This window comes from Periophthalmus magnuspinnatus, chromosome 6 (assembly GCF_009829125.3).
Source record: "Periophthalmus magnuspinnatus isolate fPerMag1 chromosome 6, fPerMag1.2.pri, whole genome shotgun sequence".
In the NCBI taxonomy this organism is placed as follows: domain Eukaryota; kingdom Metazoa; phylum Chordata; class Actinopteri; order Gobiiformes; family Gobiidae; genus Periophthalmus; species Periophthalmus magnuspinnatus.
In genome coordinates, this window is record NC_047131.1 from 25,529,573 (window position 1) to 25,549,727 (window position 20,155).

A 20,155-nucleotide genomic window follows, 5' to 3' on the forward strand; every position below is an offset into this window, starting at 1 on the left:
ATCAAGACCAAACGGCTTATAATTCAGTTTGTGATGAGCGATATGATATAAATTTGACTCTTTAATGAGCTTCCATCTATAAAACGCAAAAGAATTCTCAGTGTAAAAGATTGCGGATTATCCAAAAAGATTTTTGGAGGTTACACTACAAGCCCTGAGTAATTTAACTTGTGAGACGACACACAATCATACTGTGCAATGGTTCAATTTTGGGGCTACAACCAAAGTTAATCTTGTCCCTGTCTCCCTGTGAGACCTGCGACCCACGTTTTTGAGCTACGAGATTTTCAGAAATCTTTTATCACAGGTGGCCAAAATCTTGCAGTCAATTTCCCATATCGCCCAGCCCTTGAATTCAGTAGAAAAAGTCCATGGTCATAGAGTGATTTTTTGGTATTGCAATCACTTTTTCAGTACTGAAATCAACAATATTAGATCCCCTACAAGTTCTAGTTCCAAAAGTTTTGTAGCAAAACAAAACAACACAATTAGTACGATATGGTTTTCTAACACAATTGCCAAAAACTGAACAGTACATTTAGAAAAACAATCATATTCTCCGCAAAATGAAACCACAATGCTCCATATGTAATTACTTTGTTTAAATGTTTTTGAAATGGTCGGAGTTGCACTCTGACCCACTTCTCCCTGCTGCGTCACCCACAGCATCACCACATGTGCTGCTGTCATAGCTGGATGTGCCCTGTGATTCCAGCGCAGGAGTCTGGGGAAGGCTACATGTTGCTGAGCGAGAGGAGATGAGAGGGAGGGGAGGAGGGAGGATGGAGAGAGTGTACCAGAAAGAAAAGAAATGATAAAACATCTTTCCCCACGAGACGGAGTGGTTGAGATTGCAGAGTAATCCCACAGCTCTGCAGAGGGCTGTTGCAGTTTGTATGCGGATTCCTCCATCTACACTGGTGTTTATGGCCGAATATAATGGGACGCTGTAGAGTAAAAAGTTAGTATGGGACCACAGCACTTTGGTTATTATGAAGGGAGAGAATTCTAAATTAAAACACATGGACTAGAGAATCCTTTTAAGTTCTCTAGTCGTAGGCCCCCGGGAGTCAGTTTGGAGGGAGGGCACATATCTGCACGCACTGCCTTCTGGGAATAAACACGCCACAACGCATCTGCATGAGACATTGACTTGATGCATTTTGTACTCTGATGGTGTACCTCTGTCCCCAAGCGGAATCATCCAGAGTGTTGGCCATCTTTGATTTGGGGTGACACACGAGAAACATATTCCTAGAAGTGGATGGCTTAGAAAGGTCACTAAAGCTCTCTTTGTTTTAGAGGGTGGGGTGTATTGTGAAAATGTGAACTGATGTGCAATTGAAGTTGAAGTACTAGCATGATTTCATCTAAAGCTCATTAGTTTTTTCATCTTTTCCTCAGTATAGAGTAGGGCTGCAATGATTAATCAACTAATTGTGACTAGTCAATTATAAAAAAAATATATATATATAGGCTCATTTTGGTATTGCTATTCAGTTCATTTCAAATGTATTTAAATAGCACATTTAAAACAACTTCAGTTGACCAATGTGCTTCACATAAAAGTCAACCAAAAAACAGAAGTACAGATAATACAATACATAGGAAAAGAACAATAATCTTAATCATTATCTGGACTAATTTGGTTTGATTGGTAATTTCAAGGCTGAATTCATCCAAATGATTCTAGGAAAGGTGTATGGAGTTTAAAAACACAATGGAGCACTTCCTGTATTACCACATGACATCACAAGGTGGAACCGAGTGTTTTCTGTTTGAGAGAAGAACTCCTTATATGTTGATGAGGAAACATTATAACATAGATCAGAAAATGGTGTAATATGGGCCCTTTAAATGATAAGGATTTATATGAGACAATGCAATTTCTCATTTGCATCAATAATACACTTTTAAATGTAAATATTATATATTTAAACGACTTCATTCACCATGTTTCGAGCTTTATTTGTTTGATAATGTATTTAAAAAAATAACAATAATCGTTTGACTAGTCAACTACTGAAATAATTGTCCAGAAAGTATAGATTTATTTTCAGCTGTCGTATTTGTAACCAATACGAAGGCTTGTATGGGGTCCTGGTGTTCAGGTCTAGAGTACACATAACTCACCCTGCGTACATTATGACAAGTAGAACACAGCTGGTAATAAAATTTACTTTTTTTTTCACTTCCAAAGTTGAGACTACACATAACCTTTCTCAATTCATATTGTAAAAATATAGGCTAATAATACCACAAATTACTACTCGCTGTTCAAAAGCTGTGGCTCTCAAGTGTATTATTGTTTTGAGGCAATAACGCATATGTGCTATTTAAACAGTACATAGTTTAATTAGTTTGTTGATGTGCTAGTCTCACACATTTGGTCTTTAGTTAGTAACATACATGGTCCCAGGTGGTGACCCCAGAACCAGGTTAGTAGTTAGTGGTGAATTCTCAGCAGAAAAATCACTGTTGTCTGTAATGCTAACTATGGCACTGTAGCAAATGGTTCCCCGGTTAGCATCTAGCTTTGGCTGTAACATGGAATGGGTCCCAGGTGCGAGAGTGAAGCACCAAGTAATTCAGTGCCACTCCAGCAGAAGGCCTATAAAGAGGCGCCATTAATTTGAGTGGAAATTGGACAAACACGCGCACATCGCCTCATGTCATTGGTGTAAATGTGTAGACCTGTTTCAGCGTGCACACCATCCGACCTGGTTAGATAATGCTGTGTCTATCTGGACATTGTGAGGTACTTGTTTTATTGTATCTACAGCTGATGCTCTCTGCAATCTTTACTAGATCCCAGAGATGTGGACATTTTTAAGTGATTTGGTTAGTGCTCATTTGTCATTTCACAAAAGACAAGACTGTCTTTTCTGCAGTTTTATAACTCCATATCAGTAATACTTTTTGTGAACACGTTCTGTGTGACAATTAAATTGTGCTACTGTATAGTTTGTCAAATTTGAAGCATACATTGTCTAATGTGGTATTGTCACACTGTAACCTGACCCCCCCACCTCTCCTGCTCCCCACCACAACACTGATTGCCCTATTTATTTTCTATTGTAGGTATTGCAATAACCCCTGTAAATTCCCCATGCAAAATCCTTCAGTTTTAAGGTACTTTGAAGGCACAGCTTTATGGCTGTAAATCATAAAGATGAATGCAAAGCTCCTTGGCTCTAAAGTGCAGATAGTACCTCCTCCCTGTGCACCCTTTATGTCGTGAGAGTGGCACACACATGACAAATGGCACTATTAGTGTTACAATCCTAACAAATAACTTTGAGTTCGGAGATGTACTAGTACAGTTTGACACTTGAAGTTTTTCATGTGTGACAAGGCGACACACAGATTCGGAGCCCTGTATATATTTTAGTGACATATGTCTGCAGCCTGCGTGTGTACTTCAGTTGTTCAGAGCGAGTCGAGGGAGTGTCGCGGGTCTCGGTAGGAGTCAGAATGTGGAGCAGGGGCTCCCAGAGGAGAAGAGCAGCGGAAAAAAACTCCTACACATCAAATGGAGAACAGTCTCTGGCCCCAGTCATCCACATACACACACAACACAGCCCATTAGGGAATCCCAAAAGCTATTTTACTGGCCACAGCATTCCAAGGTTGGGTCAAAGTGATGCATGGAGAGGTTTAAACACTGACTCAGTGCGTTTATATACAAATCATACTCAGACTATTCTTGTGGCTTATTCATGAACTTACAGCTGCAAATAGTAGTTTCTAATAAACTTTAAGCCAAATTAGTTACCAAGGCTTGCTAGAGGTAAAAGCCATACTGACCACAGTCATTACATTACAATAAAAATATTTATAAATAATTATTAGAGAATATTAGAAGGGAAAACCTCAGTGTTTTATATTTATAGATATTTATATACATATTTGATCTATAAATGTAATAATTAGTAAAAACCAGTATTAAGAGTATATTGTAATGTGCATTGCTTGCACATGAACAGTCTGTCTACATGCTTGTTGTAACAGAGACAAGGCGCTGAGAGGCTGTTAAAGGCTGTTAAAGGTTGTAAATGACACAGAGAAGAGCCACTGGAGAGGAAGAGGAAGTGATGAGGAGGGAGCGAGGAAGCTGTCAGTCAGGTTCGTAGGTTGACACAGCTCCTGTCACTGACAAATATACCGTCATTAACCCAGCCCCTCGCCCTGAGTGTGAGCTGAGAAGGACAGAGAGCTGGGCTTGAGATGTGAGCATGGTCACTGCTAAAGGTATTTGTGAGGTCTGTGTTAATTGAGCACATCCAGCTGCACTCTTGTCTTCCCTCTTTCCTCTCACAGCGGGGGACACAAAAGATTACTAGGGAGCCTTTGCAGTGGGGAAGGAGAGAGGTGGGGTAGAGAAATGTACAAGAAAGAGGGGGAAATTTAGTGGTAAGCCTAAGGGACCTAACTTTACAATAACACTGGTCAATAGAGAGTCAAGCCATTTTTCATTCTCTGTGAAGAGGATCATCAATTTAACCAAAGGTATGTGCTGGAGTCTGTAGGGCCTATGGAGAACAGTATCTTACCTTAGAGGAAGTCCAGATTCACATGTGTTTTGTGCAGTTTTACATCTTTGTTCACAATGCTGGAGCAGGCGAAAATCACCAAAATCCCATTATAATGAACAAGGCTGGAATTCCTTTGGACTTGATGACATCATCACTTATCTAACTTAACTCATCAACTTATCTAACTCCAGGTGCAGGTGAAGAAAATAATTCAGTTAATGCAAGATGTAAGTTAAATGTCATACTGAGGAACAGCAATAACATCTCCATGGAGACAAGCAGGGGATGAACACCCCATCAGAAAGGTTATATAGTGCACCTTTAAATTAGTAATTTAAAAGTTGTCTGGATGGTTCACTAACCAAGGAGCTTTTGTATTGCTTGAACATAGTGGAACTTGGTCCTGTTCTGTAATGGTAGAAAAACAGGTGAAAGTGCGGAGTGAGAGAAAAACAGCAGCGTCTGTTAGCTAGGAGGGCCCTTGGGTGACTGGTCTGCCCCCCTCCCTCTCCTGGGATATCTCCCCACCGTTAAGCTTTTACCGTCTGTTACAACCCGCTGTCCCACACATCCAGGGAAGTGCCCTGTCTCCCCACATCCACACACACGCACATGCAGCCACACACATCCACACAAACACGCACACAGGCAGCCCGGGCGTCTGTCGTCAGGATAGCAGCTGAGTCCTGTGAGGCCTGCGCTCTTATTAAAAACCACAGATCACTTTCTACCAAAGAGAGCGAGAGCCCGGCGAGGAGGAGGAGGAGTGTAATGTGAAACAAAATTACAGACAGCCTCCTGCACTCTGGCCCGCTGCTCACTGTGACTGTCATTTTCCAATCCAGGAGCTGCTGCTGATTGACAAAGTAAATATCCACCTTGTACACTTACGCTGTCATGTTCACGCCTCCTGTTTTCAGTGTCCTCTTTTCAGAGAGCTATGAGACATATCCTGACATTAGTTTGTGGGCAGTTACATCATATAAATTGCTGTACCATAATCGTCAAGTAGATTTTTTTTTTACATGTCTTGTTTTTGTTAGCTTTTTGTTTTCATTCACGCCATGAGGAGTCAACACTGTACTGCACCAGGCCCAAGCCTGGGTAATTATCAAATGTTTTTTATAAGGTGTGGCAGACTTGTTATAAAACACGCTATATATTTTATTATCACTCTGCAGCTATCTACTACCATCTTAGTATTTGGTCATTTGCAATACTTGACTGATTTCACAACACTTCTTGATATTTTCAGGATTAAATGTAGAATGACCTCAGCCATACTATGCCTTTAGGTGAAGGTCTGCGTCTGCCAGAAGGTGCTCTGAAAGGGTCCAGTGTCCCCGGCCCCCTGATGCTGCTGCACCCGAGGGTGGCCTGCAGATTCCAGCACTAAGCCCTTGGCACACAGACAAGCGCACTGACACAGCTGGCTGCTGCTCAGGGTTTCCAGGGAGAGACAGAGTGAGCAGAGGGAGAGAGCAAGAGAGGGTGAGCAGGGGAGAGAAGAGAGGGAGTGAGAAAGTGAGAGAGAGAGGGAGCAGGAGAGGATAAGAAAGAGACTAGGAAAGGGTGAGAGAGCAGGAGAGAAAGAGAGAGCAGGAGAGAGGACCAGGAGAGGTGCTCGGGGAGGGGGTGTTTTGAAGTCATTTTTCATCACAGGGTTCATTTTTCACCAGCCGAGTTCTCCCACTCTTTATCTGTCCTCCCCTCCCTTGATCCCGCTTTGTCTCTCTTTATCTTTCTTTTCCTCTTTTTCCTGTTCTCTCTCTCTCTCCGTGTTGCTCCCTCGCTCCATGCCTAAACTCTGTGTGTCCTCCCTCCCTCTCTTTCAGCCTAGTTTCTCTTTATGAAATATGGATGGGAGCAGTTTTGGGCGCGCAGAGAGCTTTGCAGTAGGAGGGAGGGAGCAATGGAACTTGGGAACTGGCAGTGGCAGAGGAGGGGGCTTGTGTCTCAGCAGACGTGCCTTATGCATGCACCTAAACACCTCACTGAGCAATCTGTCAACATGTCAGCAACACATGTTTGGTAAAAAAGGGGCTCGCGCAGCTCTGAGCCAGAGCGGAGATGGTGAAAAAGTCTCTCTCCTCCTCCGGTGGGAGTAATGGCTCCCACCAGGGCTCTGGAAATGCTTTGAATTCAGCAGATTTCTATTGCGGGGTCCTCCCCTGGGGGCGTCTTTTTACAATGCCTGCATCTCAGAAATTTGAGCCCGAGGACCCCTGGGGGCGTCCTTTCATAATGCCTGAAAATGTAGGGTTATATTGTGTGCTCTTCCCCATGGGGCTTTTATTAATACCTGTATTCACTGCCACTGGAAATTACACAGGCGGCACTGCAGGGGCCCGCACTCACTCCAGGAAGGCAGAAAGACTCTGCAGGGACATTTTCTCCTCTCCTCCCTTCAGCCCCTCCCTCTCCCCTTTCCACTTTTCTTAGTTAATGCAAGAGTGGAAAAGAAGAATTTGCCAAAGGACACAGGGAAGGCTGTGCATGTGTGTGTTGGCACCAGCTAACCCCTTGTATTCAGTCCTACTTTGCTCAGAGGAAAAGAAAGACACGATTAAAAATGTAGCTTCTACTTTCCTCTTCCTCTCATCCCCCTGTCCTTGTGTGCCCGCATGTGGATCTAGCAGAGAGTAAATATTTGTGTGTCATGTTTGAAAGAGTGTGGTGAGGAAGAGCCTAAATCTATAGTCCAGTGGAGTGTGTCTGCGCCTGGCCTTGTGTCTCCAAACATTCATTAGAAGGATTCTGCCAACGGCTCTGCAGTTTGTTTGTGTGTGGCTTTAATAATCAAATATTGACACAGTCAGATTATAGAAATATACATTTACATAACTTTGAATAAATCTCACTTATCTGATCCCAACAGTCAAACATTCTGGATGCTTGATTCTGTCTTGACCCAGGCTATAATAAGAACCCCATAACTTTCGTAAGTTAGGTTGTATCCCTCTCTTCATTATGACTTGCAAATCTTGATAAAACTCTCCACACAATCCTGATTTATTGTCAGTCTGGTTCTTAGGTTTAAAGTACCTCAGTATTTAACACAGATGTAGCGGATTCTTACACCCAAGCAGACAGAGCTGAGCTGAAGGCAAAAGCAGCAGATCAGGGAGAGCCCCTGGGGAGGCTGCAGGAGAGTGCCTCAGGTGACTGTGGGATTGGACAGGTACAAACAGCAACAGGCATCAAGGAAGATCTCCAGTCGACTGTTACTGTGACAATATGTGAATTACAGTCAGCAATGAGCAGCTGCTGGGGCTTAAACCTCACTACTGAAATAACACTACTTTTTACTAATGTATGCAAACGAGTAAGAAAAAGCATTCATATGGTTGGGTACCTTTTACATTTAAAGATAATTAACAAGGTTAGAGAGAGGTTGGAACATCAGGGCTTATAAAATAAAGAGACTGTTGTAAATATACTACAAGAACTCCAGGGAACATGTATGTGCCCATTGAACACACAAGAGTTATTACAATATGTTAATTATGATTACTCAGTTACACAATTTTAGTAATGCATTACAACAATTATCATAATCAAAATTTGATTAATAGCACAGTCCTATGTGAACATTCCTATGTCTGCGTAATCTGTCAGCCATAGAGTCCATAGCAAAATTCTGTCAGTTTTTAGAGTGACTGTTTTGCCTCACAAGCTAGGAAAATGTATTCAATATGTAAATACTATTTCTACAGTAAAACTGTAGTTTTTGTCATTTATGAGTGGTTACACTAATAACTTTCACTAATAACTTTCTACATTGTCTTATGGTTCCAGGAACCATAAGACAATGTAAAATATAGAAAAAAAAAAAATATATATATATATATAATATATAAAATATGAAATTAGTACCACTTTTTGGTGACAAAATGCCACTGCTATGGGCACTTCATACTTACCTCAGTACTTGTACATCAGTATAGCTATGGAGTACTTTTGGTAACAGCTGTAATGCTCCTTAGTATATATATTTTCATATGTAGTCCACTGTATTCTCCTATGTGTACAGTTGCTGTGAGTGTGTATATGGACAGGTCAGGATAGAGCTGTCATGGGGCCCATGTGGAGGCCTCTTCCGTGGGGTGGGGGGGGTCCACATAATGAGGACCAGGCCCTTCCCTTGGATTCCTGCACCCCTGCCAACAACAGGACCCCCAGACCCCCAGACTCCCAGACCCTCGGCCCCATCCTTTCTCTGCTCTGTGCCTCCTGCTGACTCACGGGACGCTCACACTTTCTTCTGCACACTGCCTCTGCTCTTTCTTTCTCTCTTCTCAAGTGGAACCTATTCTGTCCATGCTTTCATACCTAGGACAAGAGACAAGATGTGACAAACAGTGACAGTTAACATTCAAATCCTCAAAAAAAAAAGAGTTTTGGACTAAAATTGACTTATAAGAAATGACTTGCCCCACTATTGCAGGTCAGCCGTATTTTTAACATTCTCTAACAATGTAAACAAACAAATGGAACTGTAATATAAATGTGGCATGAAACACCTCACATGTTTAATACCAGTTCTGTTAAGGTGTGATAATATTTGCACTTTAGTTTTTCCCTACTTTGCCCCTGTCGACCTCCGAGCTGTACCCATTCCATGTCTTGACTTTATTTCCAGCACACACATGCACCATAATGTCTGCACGTCCCGCTGCGTTCTCAAACTCCACACTGACCACATCCCTTCCTGTCACCCCACTCCTCCCCCTGCCCCCCTCCCCTCAAGCTCTCCCTCTATTCTCTCTCCCCTTCTCCCGTGTTCCCTGTGGAGCTGGCCCCCAAAGCTCTGATCCTCTGCTCCATGCCCGACCCCCCCACTGTGCCCCTCCTCCCTCTTCCCCCCTCTCCCTCCCTCTCTCTCTCTCACACACACACACACACATATATGTACTGTCCCCTGTGGCGGCTGGCCCCAAAGTAGGACCCTGCTGCTCTGCCCCCCACTGTTGATCCTGCCTGTCCCTCTCTCTGCACCTCTGTCTCTCACACCCTCTTTGATGGTTCACATTGGTTACGCACTTAAGTCTTTGTTTGAACTGGAGCCATGTTGTTATTGTATTGTGGGAAAGGCACTGTTTACAGTAGGCTTACCTGTTAATTTATGTTATGTCACAATGTTGAGCTGTTTAGCGTTTTAGTGACTGATGTGATTATGATTGATTACACCTCTGATGTCTGTTTTTTCTTAATAGATTTTATTATTTGTAAAAGAACTGTAATTAGCCCTTACAGTTTTAAAAAGGAAACTTGCTATCAGAACTTCACCTGGGTCGCCAGTGCCTAAACTTGCATATAGAAAACACATACAGGTTTTTCTCATTCTCAGTATAAAGACAAGTCCTGCCTCATGTGAAAGCTCAGAACTTGCACTGATTAATAATTTGCTGAAGGTGGTGAGGTTAGTAGTGGTTTAGTAGCAAGGTTTCAGATCAGAAATAAAAAAAAAATCTCTGAAAAATCTTATACAGAATCTTAAAAAAATATATATATTTGTCGGTGACAGGAGCTGTGTTAATCTTAATCTTTGACAATTTTATGGAGGTTTAAAAAACAAAATACACAATTTGTATTAAACACTCCCAGTCTAATGTTTTCTTTCAGATTGACTTCACACAAAAACAAAAAAAAGTCCCAAAGTCCATATATATATATATATATATATATATATATATATATATATATATATAATCAGTAAGAACTATATTGTTTTTACATGTGTACCTCATATCTGGGGACACAATTATGTTATTTAAAATCAAAATCTCCCTTATGGTTCTTTTGATTAATAACTTCACCACATGAATTTGAGCCCAAGTTCTAGGTTTAACAGCCAAACTGAAACCATTTATGAGTAGTCGAAATATTTCTTCACATCAACACATTGAACTTTGAATGCAGAGGCACAAAAAAAACACTCATCATCATTTCCCTCATCTGTCTCTCTTTAAACAGATGACATTTTTCAGCAAGTATGAGCAGTTCAAGCTGGCCTTGTATGAAGTTGTTTTTTTTATAAAGGAACCAATATCATACAAAGGGCGTCATAAGTAATATAGTTGGCTACTTCAAAATGCAAAGAAACCATAGCTGATTATTCACACCAATCTTTACAGTTTTGCTTGATTAAAATGATTAGCAGTTATTGCACAAGAGCCTGTTCAGAAAGTCATTCCATTTAATGTTAAAGTTTAAGGTGAATGGTCTTATGATGGTATGACGCATAGCTTGGTCTGGTAATCAGAACATTAGTTTCAACTTGGCCCTTTCTTAATTTTATAATCTTAGCACAGCAGATCTGTTCAGTCTGGAATAAAAGCATGTGCAAAATCATTGTTGTAACACGGTGCACCTGGATACAACCAATAAGCCCAAACTTAAAACACGCTACACTGGAACTTGCACACACATTCATGGCACACACACTCACACACAGAGACACACACACACACACACATACACATGAGTTTCAGTCACAGACAGAGGTGGCAAAGGCCAGTGTACCACAGGGACTGGGCCTATAATAGTTTTAACCCAGCGCTCAGGTGTGACTCGCCTTTGTCCTGCCAAATGTCAGAGAAAAGCACAACTCAGGGGAGAGAGGGAGAGGAAGGGATAGAGGGACAGAGAGAGGGAGAAAGAGGTTGGGATAGAGTGGGGAAGGGTGAGAGAGGGTGGACAGGAAGGATGGTGTAGAGTAATGGGCCGAAGGAGACCCACCTAAAGGAAAGATGTATAGGGAATTAAAATAATGGGCTGTAGGAAAATTTAGACATTCCTTCAAGTACAATATTGTTTCTGTTTTGAAATTGAAATCACTTACTCATTGGTATAACACAATAAAGTGGTTGGCACTTGCTCTACTGTTAATGGTTAGATTTTTACTGGTCTCTACCAAATATACAATTCTTACCTCCATTCCTTACACCACCATCTTTTTTTCTGTCAAAGTCACTTGGACAAGAATCTGTAGTTGATGTATAGAGCTGTGAACCATTCTATTATATAAATGAAAGCCTAATGTTAAAACCCAATAGAATAATATCCTCTTTGTTTCACAATTTACTATATAACTGTTTAGTTCTGATGGCTGTTCCTATAGGCCCTGTCTGTCAGTGCGGGGGGCTGGGAGCTGCTCTGTTTTCTCCCTGCCTTAAGAGCTCTCTAGGGGACCACAGGACCAACTCTGCCAGGCCTTCTCTCACACCCTCACCCACCCCCACCCAACAGCGGCCACTGACGTCAGCTGCTCCGGGCCGTCTCCCTTGGGTGCTACCAGAACCCTTTGTCTCCCTCCCCCCTGCCTCGCTCCTTTCACTCTCTCTTACCACCCCGCCTCAGCGCTCTCCGTGTCCTTTGTCCCTGGAAATAGCTGTCCTGCTTACTGCCTGATTGGAATTCACCGCACTCAGGGAAGTCACAGGGGTGGGCCATTGTCAAGTGTGTTTGTGTGTTCTTGTGTGTGTGTGTGTGTGTGTGTTAAATGAGCATAAGTTCAGGCATATTTTTTCTCTTGTGTGGCCTGGGGTGTCCGAATGGAAGACTATTGTTGAAGCTGTTGTTAGGGAAACCCATTAAGTTCAACTGAGATCTTCTGGTCTGAGGCAGTCTGGACAGTTGACTGTAATAAAATACATTAATTGTGCAAATAGGTATTGCACAGTGCACTTCTGGAGGGGCTAATGTATAAGGAATGTAAAGCTTAGAAATGCTTAAATCATAAATCATACTTGAGTAGACCTGGCCAACTGGCTTTTTGCACACATGGCGTCTTTTAAAAATGACATGGAATAACAATATGATTAGTGGAGTCTGTAGAGTAATTTGGGTAATTAAATATATAGTTATAATTAAATATAGCTCAAATCAAAATTATAATGATTGTGAGGTAGTTTTTTGTAATAGATTGAGATTTCTGTTTTTAAACGTGTGCTATGTAACTACTCTGGAGAAGGGTCTGACACTCTCTTGTCTCATAGGATATGCTTCTTAGCCTTCTACCGAATGTCTTTAAACGTATCTCAGTGGAAATGAGCATTAAAAAGACATGTGATGAAGAAATATGAAGAAAGATGTTCCACCAAAAAAACCAAAACAAACAGTCTCTAAATTTGAGTTTTTAAATTAACAGTGGTTTGATCAATAAGACCCTTACAGCCTCAGTAATGATTGTTTGCTGTGTATGCTGGCATGCAGGCTGCTTTGTGCGCACAGAGAACAGTTCACATGTAGCTGGTGTGTTTGGGGACTCATGTTCTTGTGTGTGTGTTCATGCGTGCTTCTGCTCTCAGCATGAATCCTAAAATTGGGGTTAAGGATCAAGAGAATTCCTCCCTTTACTCCCTGCCTTCCTCCGTCTCCCACAAATCCCCGTGTCTCTCTTTGTCTCTCGCTGCCTCTCTCTCACTCGTGCAAGTGGGATGCCTTGAAATATTAACCAATCTGCTCTTCATTTTTCAAATATGATAGAAAACACACTGCTAAATAAGTCAGCAGCGAGGGCCTGCTGGGGGAGTGCCGAGATGGGGCACTCAAATAAACAAGCAAACAACACAAACAACAACAATGAAGAGAGGAGGATGGGACTTGTTCTGTTGCAACTATATTTTTATGCTTTATATTTGCAAAAAAAAAGTTTGAACCATGAGGGGCCCGATTGGCTGATGATTGGATTGATGAGTTAAAGGAGACATATAATGCTTTTGGGGTATATTTAGTACTAAACTATAACTTCTGTAGATCACTGTTTTGTATTGTTACTGTAACTTTAACATTGATCTGAAATGGCTTTGTAATCAAAACATGTCCATTGACTTCCTGTTCAAAACTGCTGAACTGATAGGCCCCACCTTTTCGTAGTAGCAGGCATGACTCAATCGAAATAAAGAGTTAGCTAACAATTAAAGCTCATAAAAGTTGATTTTTACATATAATGTTCCCTTGAAATAGTTTTCTATAACTTAAAGCTTGTACGATAAGCAAATTCTCCAACTAGACACTGCAAGATTCTGGGTTAAGATCTGTAGAGGAATCTTGACATGTTACCCTATTGTAGCATTGATGAATGGGGAATGCATAGGCCAAACGTAGTATACAGTAGTAACAATTGCAATACTGTGAAAGCGCAGCAGTAGCAAGTTTGTTTGTAAGTAACCAAAAAACCCCATTAAACCAATCTCCTCTCCCCTGCATACACGCTGTAGTGACACTGGGTCAAGTAGAGTTTAGGGTTTAGTCTGGAGGTTTGTTGCAGATGGTGGGCTTTTTTCCTCACCTCATACACAGTCCCAGCAGCTCCAGAAGTACCATGCTCCAGTAATGATGTCCCAGGAGGCTGCCTCTCTGCTGTGTGGCCCGGCCCGTCCCTCATGTCCCCCTGTATGGAGTTTAGGGGGGCTGAGCGGGCGTTGAGTTCGGGTGGTACAAGGCGAGTCAGTATTCTCTCTGTGCCAGTTGCCAACTCCTGCGGCCTGCGAATGGGAAGATAAAATTCAGTGACTTGGAGAAGTAGAGATTTGGATGGAGAGTATTTGCAGTGTGTTGGGGAGATGGTCCTTGGAGAATAGTATGTTTGGTGCTAGCAAAGGGGGGTAGTGACAGCTGCAGTGGAGAGCAGGGGGGAGAGGGGTCTGACTGGTCGCTGGCTGATAAGGGGGGCTTCATATCAAGAGACACGAGGAGTAGGCTAATAATGCATATACGCACAAGCTCATGGTCCAAAACAAGAGGGAGAAAAAGTTAAGGAAAGCTAGACAGGCCTTTTGGGGTTTAAGTGGGGAGTGTAGATTAGAAGTATTACCAAGCCTATTGTAATTATTGGCAATTGAAGATCAGAGTAGAGGTAGGCATTTTTGTCTGGCCTAGGTCTCTAGTCTTTCCAGAGAAAGATGACTTTCCAGAGAAGAGGGAGAGAGAGAGGCGAAAGAAAAATGAGAGAAAGAAACAATATTCCATTACAATAATTATGGTGTAACTGCCTTTTATTGAATGTTCAAATGTCTGTTAATCTAATATGTTTTCCTCCATTGTTATTAATGGAATAAAAGGCTCCATCAGTCTTATTCACATTTTAGTAATACAATGCTCGCTCACGGTTCAAACATTTATACATAATAAAACTCATGAGGCTTAGATTTTAATTCAGTTCCTTTAAAGGGATTTTGGTGTATGCTTGTGTTTTTGCTTACTCTGCAAAAGTGCCGGAGAGAGGGACTAAACATGATTAAACAAATTAGTGTAATACGGAGTCTGCTACACATTAGAGACGACCAGATAAACGTTCTGTTTATCAGTAATGGCGTCAGTGCAGTAGAGCATAGTACTAATAGTAGTGTATGACCCTTAGGATGGTTAACTTTGTCAACTTTATCAGATATTTACATGGAAGATTTGTTAGGCTGTTGACAAATTTGCACAAGAGTGATTTTTTTTTTTCTTTCACTTATTTTTTAAATGCCTTGATCCATGCATTTAACAATAATCAGACTATTCAGATATTAAACTACATATACTTAATCCAATTCCAAAAGTACACCAAAGGACAATCATTTCTATTCACCTTCATTGTCAGATTCATCTTATGGCTTTGTGGCATTATGATCATTGACTTTAGAACTTCAAGTATTCCATTTAAGTCTACATAGTGTATTTGTGTATTAATGAAAATGCAGAGGAAAGTTTTCATACTTCATATTTCAGGAAAAATTAAAGAATGATTGCAGAAAAAGGTAGAGTACGAATGTGGATGTGAAAGAGATTGGTCATGCTGATGCTGTGAGGAGCGGAGGTCTTCTCTAAAGGCATGAAAGCACAATGCAGCCCAGTCATCCCACCTCTCTGTCTCACTGTCTGTGCCTGCTCCTCTGTGTTTGAAGTCGGACCGCCGCTGTACAATAGACTCTGAGACCAATCGGCTTTTCTACCGCACAGCCACCTCACTCAGGGGTCCTCACTGATCTGCACCCATCCCTCATAGGACATCCCAAAGCTCACCACTCCCGTGCACCTGTGTGTCGCACGCGGCTACTGCTGCAGGGGAGTGTGGGTGTGGGTTTCCAAGCAAAAGAATAAATGGACTTTTTATTCATGTGATTTGTATTTTGGAGCAGAGATTTGCATGGAGCACTCATTTTAGTGGCTTTTGTGCAGGTCTTTTTAGTGGTTGCCTGTGGAGACTGTGGGGTGTAGTACGTGATGGTAAGACCTGTGTGGTGCTAAGAGCCTGGTGTCAGAAGTGAAATATGTGTGGCACATTCATGATTGATAAAATGAAAATTCTAAATCCAAATATCATTTATAAGGTCTTCTGATTCTTTAAACGAGAGAGCTAAAAGCAGGGCTCTATGCTCTCCAGTTTTGTTTTTTCTTGTTTATCAGTTATATGTACATAGATACATCCTATCCATTCTTTAAAAAAACATTTTTTTTAGTGATCATTCTGTCCTTTTAAAAAAATAAATTTCCTCCCTTTGCTTTTCCTCCTTTTCCTTGCCCTATGTCCTTGACCTCCCCACACCTCATGGGACAGACCTCTTTAATACTTGAGTAATTATTATCCCTCACGCACACAGGCCAGTTGGTGCTCCACTTCGGACATACATTGAACAGCTTTGCTCTGACTGAAATACTGTTAGATAGTGTTGGTTTTCATTTGCTTTCATGTGAGTAGCTCCTGCTTTTTGGTTGTTTGCCAGTGTTTGTGTGTGTTTATGCATATTACAGTAGAGCACAGGCCTATGTTGTGTTTCCCTGGGCGCCGCGTCGCTGCTCGGCTCTTGCCGTCTGTGCCTGTAATCCCTGAGTGTGGCAGTAATGGCAGGTCCAGGTGTTCCGCTAGCTCTGCTCCTCCCTCGGGGACCCCTCTTCAGTTGGGATGTGCCTGCCCCCCTCTCTCTGAGCAGGGGGCTGTCCACAGTCCTATCCTCCAGAAGGGATGGGATGAGTGAGCAGAGCGGTGGGCAGGAGGTACCCGCCTCTCACAGCCTGCTCCTCAGGCTCCCCTGGGTGAGGGACCCCCCTCTGCCTGGGCCTCCTGGGGCATGGGGACCTCATGGCTCCTCTGTCTGTCTCCTCTCCCTCTGTCTCTGTCTTTGCTCCACTCTGTTTGTTGGCAGCTCATAGACTCCTCTCTCCAGTGTTGGGCTGTGGAGCTGCAGAGTCAAATGAACTGCATGAATGCTCTCTCTAAACTAGGAACAGTTGGAGAGTTCAGACTGCTGCCAAGGCAATTCTAAGACTCTCTCCCTTTACTGACCTCTTGTGACTGGAATTGTAGTGTGTAGTTTTAGTTTTAATTATTAAGAAATTGTGTAATTTTTTTACTCATTGCTTTTTGTGTGATTCACAGTTGCATGAACTGTATTGAAAGCAACAAGGACAGACGGTGCAAAATGCTTGTAAAAAGCACTTTAAATGTGGTTGTGGTCTTTGCATCAAAGTAAAAGCATGGTACTACCAGAGCAATAATGTAAATATGACTATAAGGCATGTGTGTTTTACTTGGGCCGATCATGTCATAATGGATTGCTGACCACTAATTATCCATTAGAGTCACTAGACAGCCATAATGCTGGAGGATAAACTCAGCTGTTTCCATTTATAAGTGAGCTCTGGCTCTTGTGTGGCTCTTCAAACAAATATCCACATGTCTATTTAAGCTCTATACAACTGTACAACTGTACTTCTGTGTGTGACTCAGGTGAGTGTGTTTCTGGGTTAACGAGTGCCTGGCCAGTCCACCAAACCTCATTCTTATAAATAGATGATGTAGCCGCCGGCATGCGCTCAATGGGACCACACCACTCTGTTGTGAACCTTTTAATACTCGCCTCCTATAATAAATATATGTGTGTGTGTGTGTGTGTGTGTGTGTGTGTGTGTTTGTGGACATAGTGTTGTTCTAACATTCTAACACTCTGGCTGACAGCTGGTTCTTGTTTCAGTGCAAACAAACACAGAGTGGACATAGGATGGCAGGATAGGATGTACTTATGGTGCTTATGATATTGACTGATATGATATGAAAAAAGAGAGATTTACACAACAATAATGTTAAGTGTTTCTTAAGTGCTTCTCAATGGCTCCTGAATGTTTGTAGTTTTACACTGCCATTCAGAGATGCGTTTTTAAAAGTTGCGTTGAAAGGGATCATTCTGAAAAATGCTAGATGAAGTGCTGTCCAATTGAGAGCTGGAGCTATAATGAACATTGTTGCACTAAATAGGAGACTTTATCATAGCAGGCTCACTTCAAGCTGCTTCTGGTGGTTTTGAATGATTTGTAGATGCTTAATTGCAAAAAAAAAATATTCTAAGCACATGATTAGCATAGGAAGTTATTGTTTTCTCAAATTTAAAGCAGTACAATCCAATTTTAAAGCGATGAAAGGCAAAAATTGATATCTAAAACTAATATTTCTATTCCTCTCAAATACACTGTGGCAAATTGTTCACATGCACACATTTACCAACTGCTTTTTTTCATGTTTAACACATGAAAGGGGTGAACTGCCAATGTGCAACACTTATAGTGACAATCCTAGCAGCACTTGCGACTCTTTCTTCTGATTTTGTGGTCAATTCAAATATTAGACGCCGACAGTATGCAGTGGTCTGATTTTGTCACAAAGTACAATATACTCTATGCAAGAAAAACACAATTTACTCACAAGAGTAAGGTTGGGTACCCTTTCTTTTAAAAGTCTTTAATTTATGCATTATTAGGATTATTTGTTAACCCATGTAAATAGTCTAAGCACAGTGTTTGAATCGTACACATGATAGTTTTCTGTAGCGCTGTTGTGTGGACCCAGCTCGTCATCTGCCAGCCCACTGTCCACCCACCCCCCTCCTCAGCCCCCTGCCCCTAACCTTCTGCCCTCCGACTCACCACGGCGCACACACAAACACACACACACACACACACTGCCCATATGGAGCAGTTGGCGCCCAAAAGCGTCAAGAGCAGCCGGACCCATTCCCAGGGCAGAAGGTGAGGGTCCCCGCGGCCAGCATACTGTGTGCAGTGTGTGCGAGTCCACTGCATCCTCTCCTGCCCAGGTCTCACTTAGGCCTGCCTGTGTGCCTGGGTTTGAGTCCCATGTGAGATACAAAGACAGCAGCAGAAGACCATGGGTCATCCAAGCAGAGAATAGAGCCATGTGCATATGTGAACTCTGCTGCAATTTATCTCATAAACATATTGTGGATGTATTCAGTTCAATTCAATTTTGATTGAATAATGTCTGTTTAACCGTGGTGTTGCAAAGAGACACCTGGATACATTCATTGGAATGTTGCGTACTTGTGGTTCTCAAAAGTATCGAAAATCAGATACTAATCGATATTTAAACTAGTATTGCAACTAGCCATTCATTTAATCAAGTATCTGAATACTGAAAAAAAATCTAATAATTGTATAAAATTTGACCTTTTAACCGTTTGATCTTGAGTTTTATAAAAACTAGTGTAATTGTGCTATTATTTTGTTGAAAATTACAATGTTGTCTAAAATTGTTTTGATGTCAAAATCGGTATTGAGTATTGAGTCTATTCTTGAAATCAAGTTTGAAATTTTTGTATCGTGACAACACTATTTGCAGAGCAGTGATAGTTATTAGTGATCAGCATTGAACAGATCAAATTATCATGAACGAAAACTTTTTGAAATATAAAGTTTATAATAACAGAAAAGGTTACTCTGACAGTTATGGAATTTTCTTACTGCAATGGTACATTTCCAGATGGCCAAAGTACAACATAGTGCTCCATATTACTATACTATATTCTGGACTCTGTGTCGTGTGTGCTCCTGTCACTTGAGTGAGATATTTATTCTTCTGCAAACAATATGAAGACATCCTGTGTGTTTCTAAGGGAAAGAATTCCAGCTTCTTCTTCACAGCTGCATCAGATAGACTACACAACAGGTAGTTTGAGCCAAACAATCTGACTGGTCAAATAAATCATCCTACTGTGCAATTCTCATAATGCATGGCAACCAGTAAGCTGTGCTGAGCTTATCGGTTGCCATGCCAACTCTGACGGTAATCACCAAGCTAGGTAGGGATCTTTCTTGTTTTCTCTTGTCTAGGTATCCCATGCACAATGTGAACTATTTTGCAAATGCTTCAGAGGATTGTAGCACCACCGTAGACAATGAGCGGTTCATTACTTGGTCACTACTGTTAAGGCAGGTACACTGTCTGCTATTCACATAATGGAACAAAGCTCTGTGTGAAAATATGATGTTTGAACCATTAAAAACAAATAATATATTTGGGCAACGGCTCTGGGGCTAAGTTGCAGCTTGAATCAAAAAGGGAACAAGAGCTATTATTGTAACTGGCAGGTGGCGACACAGATTGGAAATTGTAGGTTTGTTTTTCATTACACTTGACTGTGGAGTATGCAATAGTACCTTAATTGTGTTGCCGCGTGTGAGAGTGAAAGCAGGAGTGTGTGCTGAGCTGCCCTGAGTGAGCCAAGGGTGGAAGTTGTTTTTCTGCCCCCTATGGCGAGTGCGGGGCTGTGAGTGTGTGCACGCCTGGGGCAGCCTGGGGCCATCCGAGGGGGCCTGGGGAGCACAGGATGGAGGGATGG

The 20,155-nt window shown here is 41.8% G+C and overlaps 1 protein-coding gene across 3 annotated transcripts in view; it reads left to right on the forward strand.

Annotated features, from left to right (window-relative positions):
- The window catches only part of znf423 (zinc finger protein 423), a 116,177-nt gene that overhangs the window by 26,683 nt on the left and 69,339 nt on the right, over positions 1–20,155 (forward strand). The window lies entirely within an intron of this gene.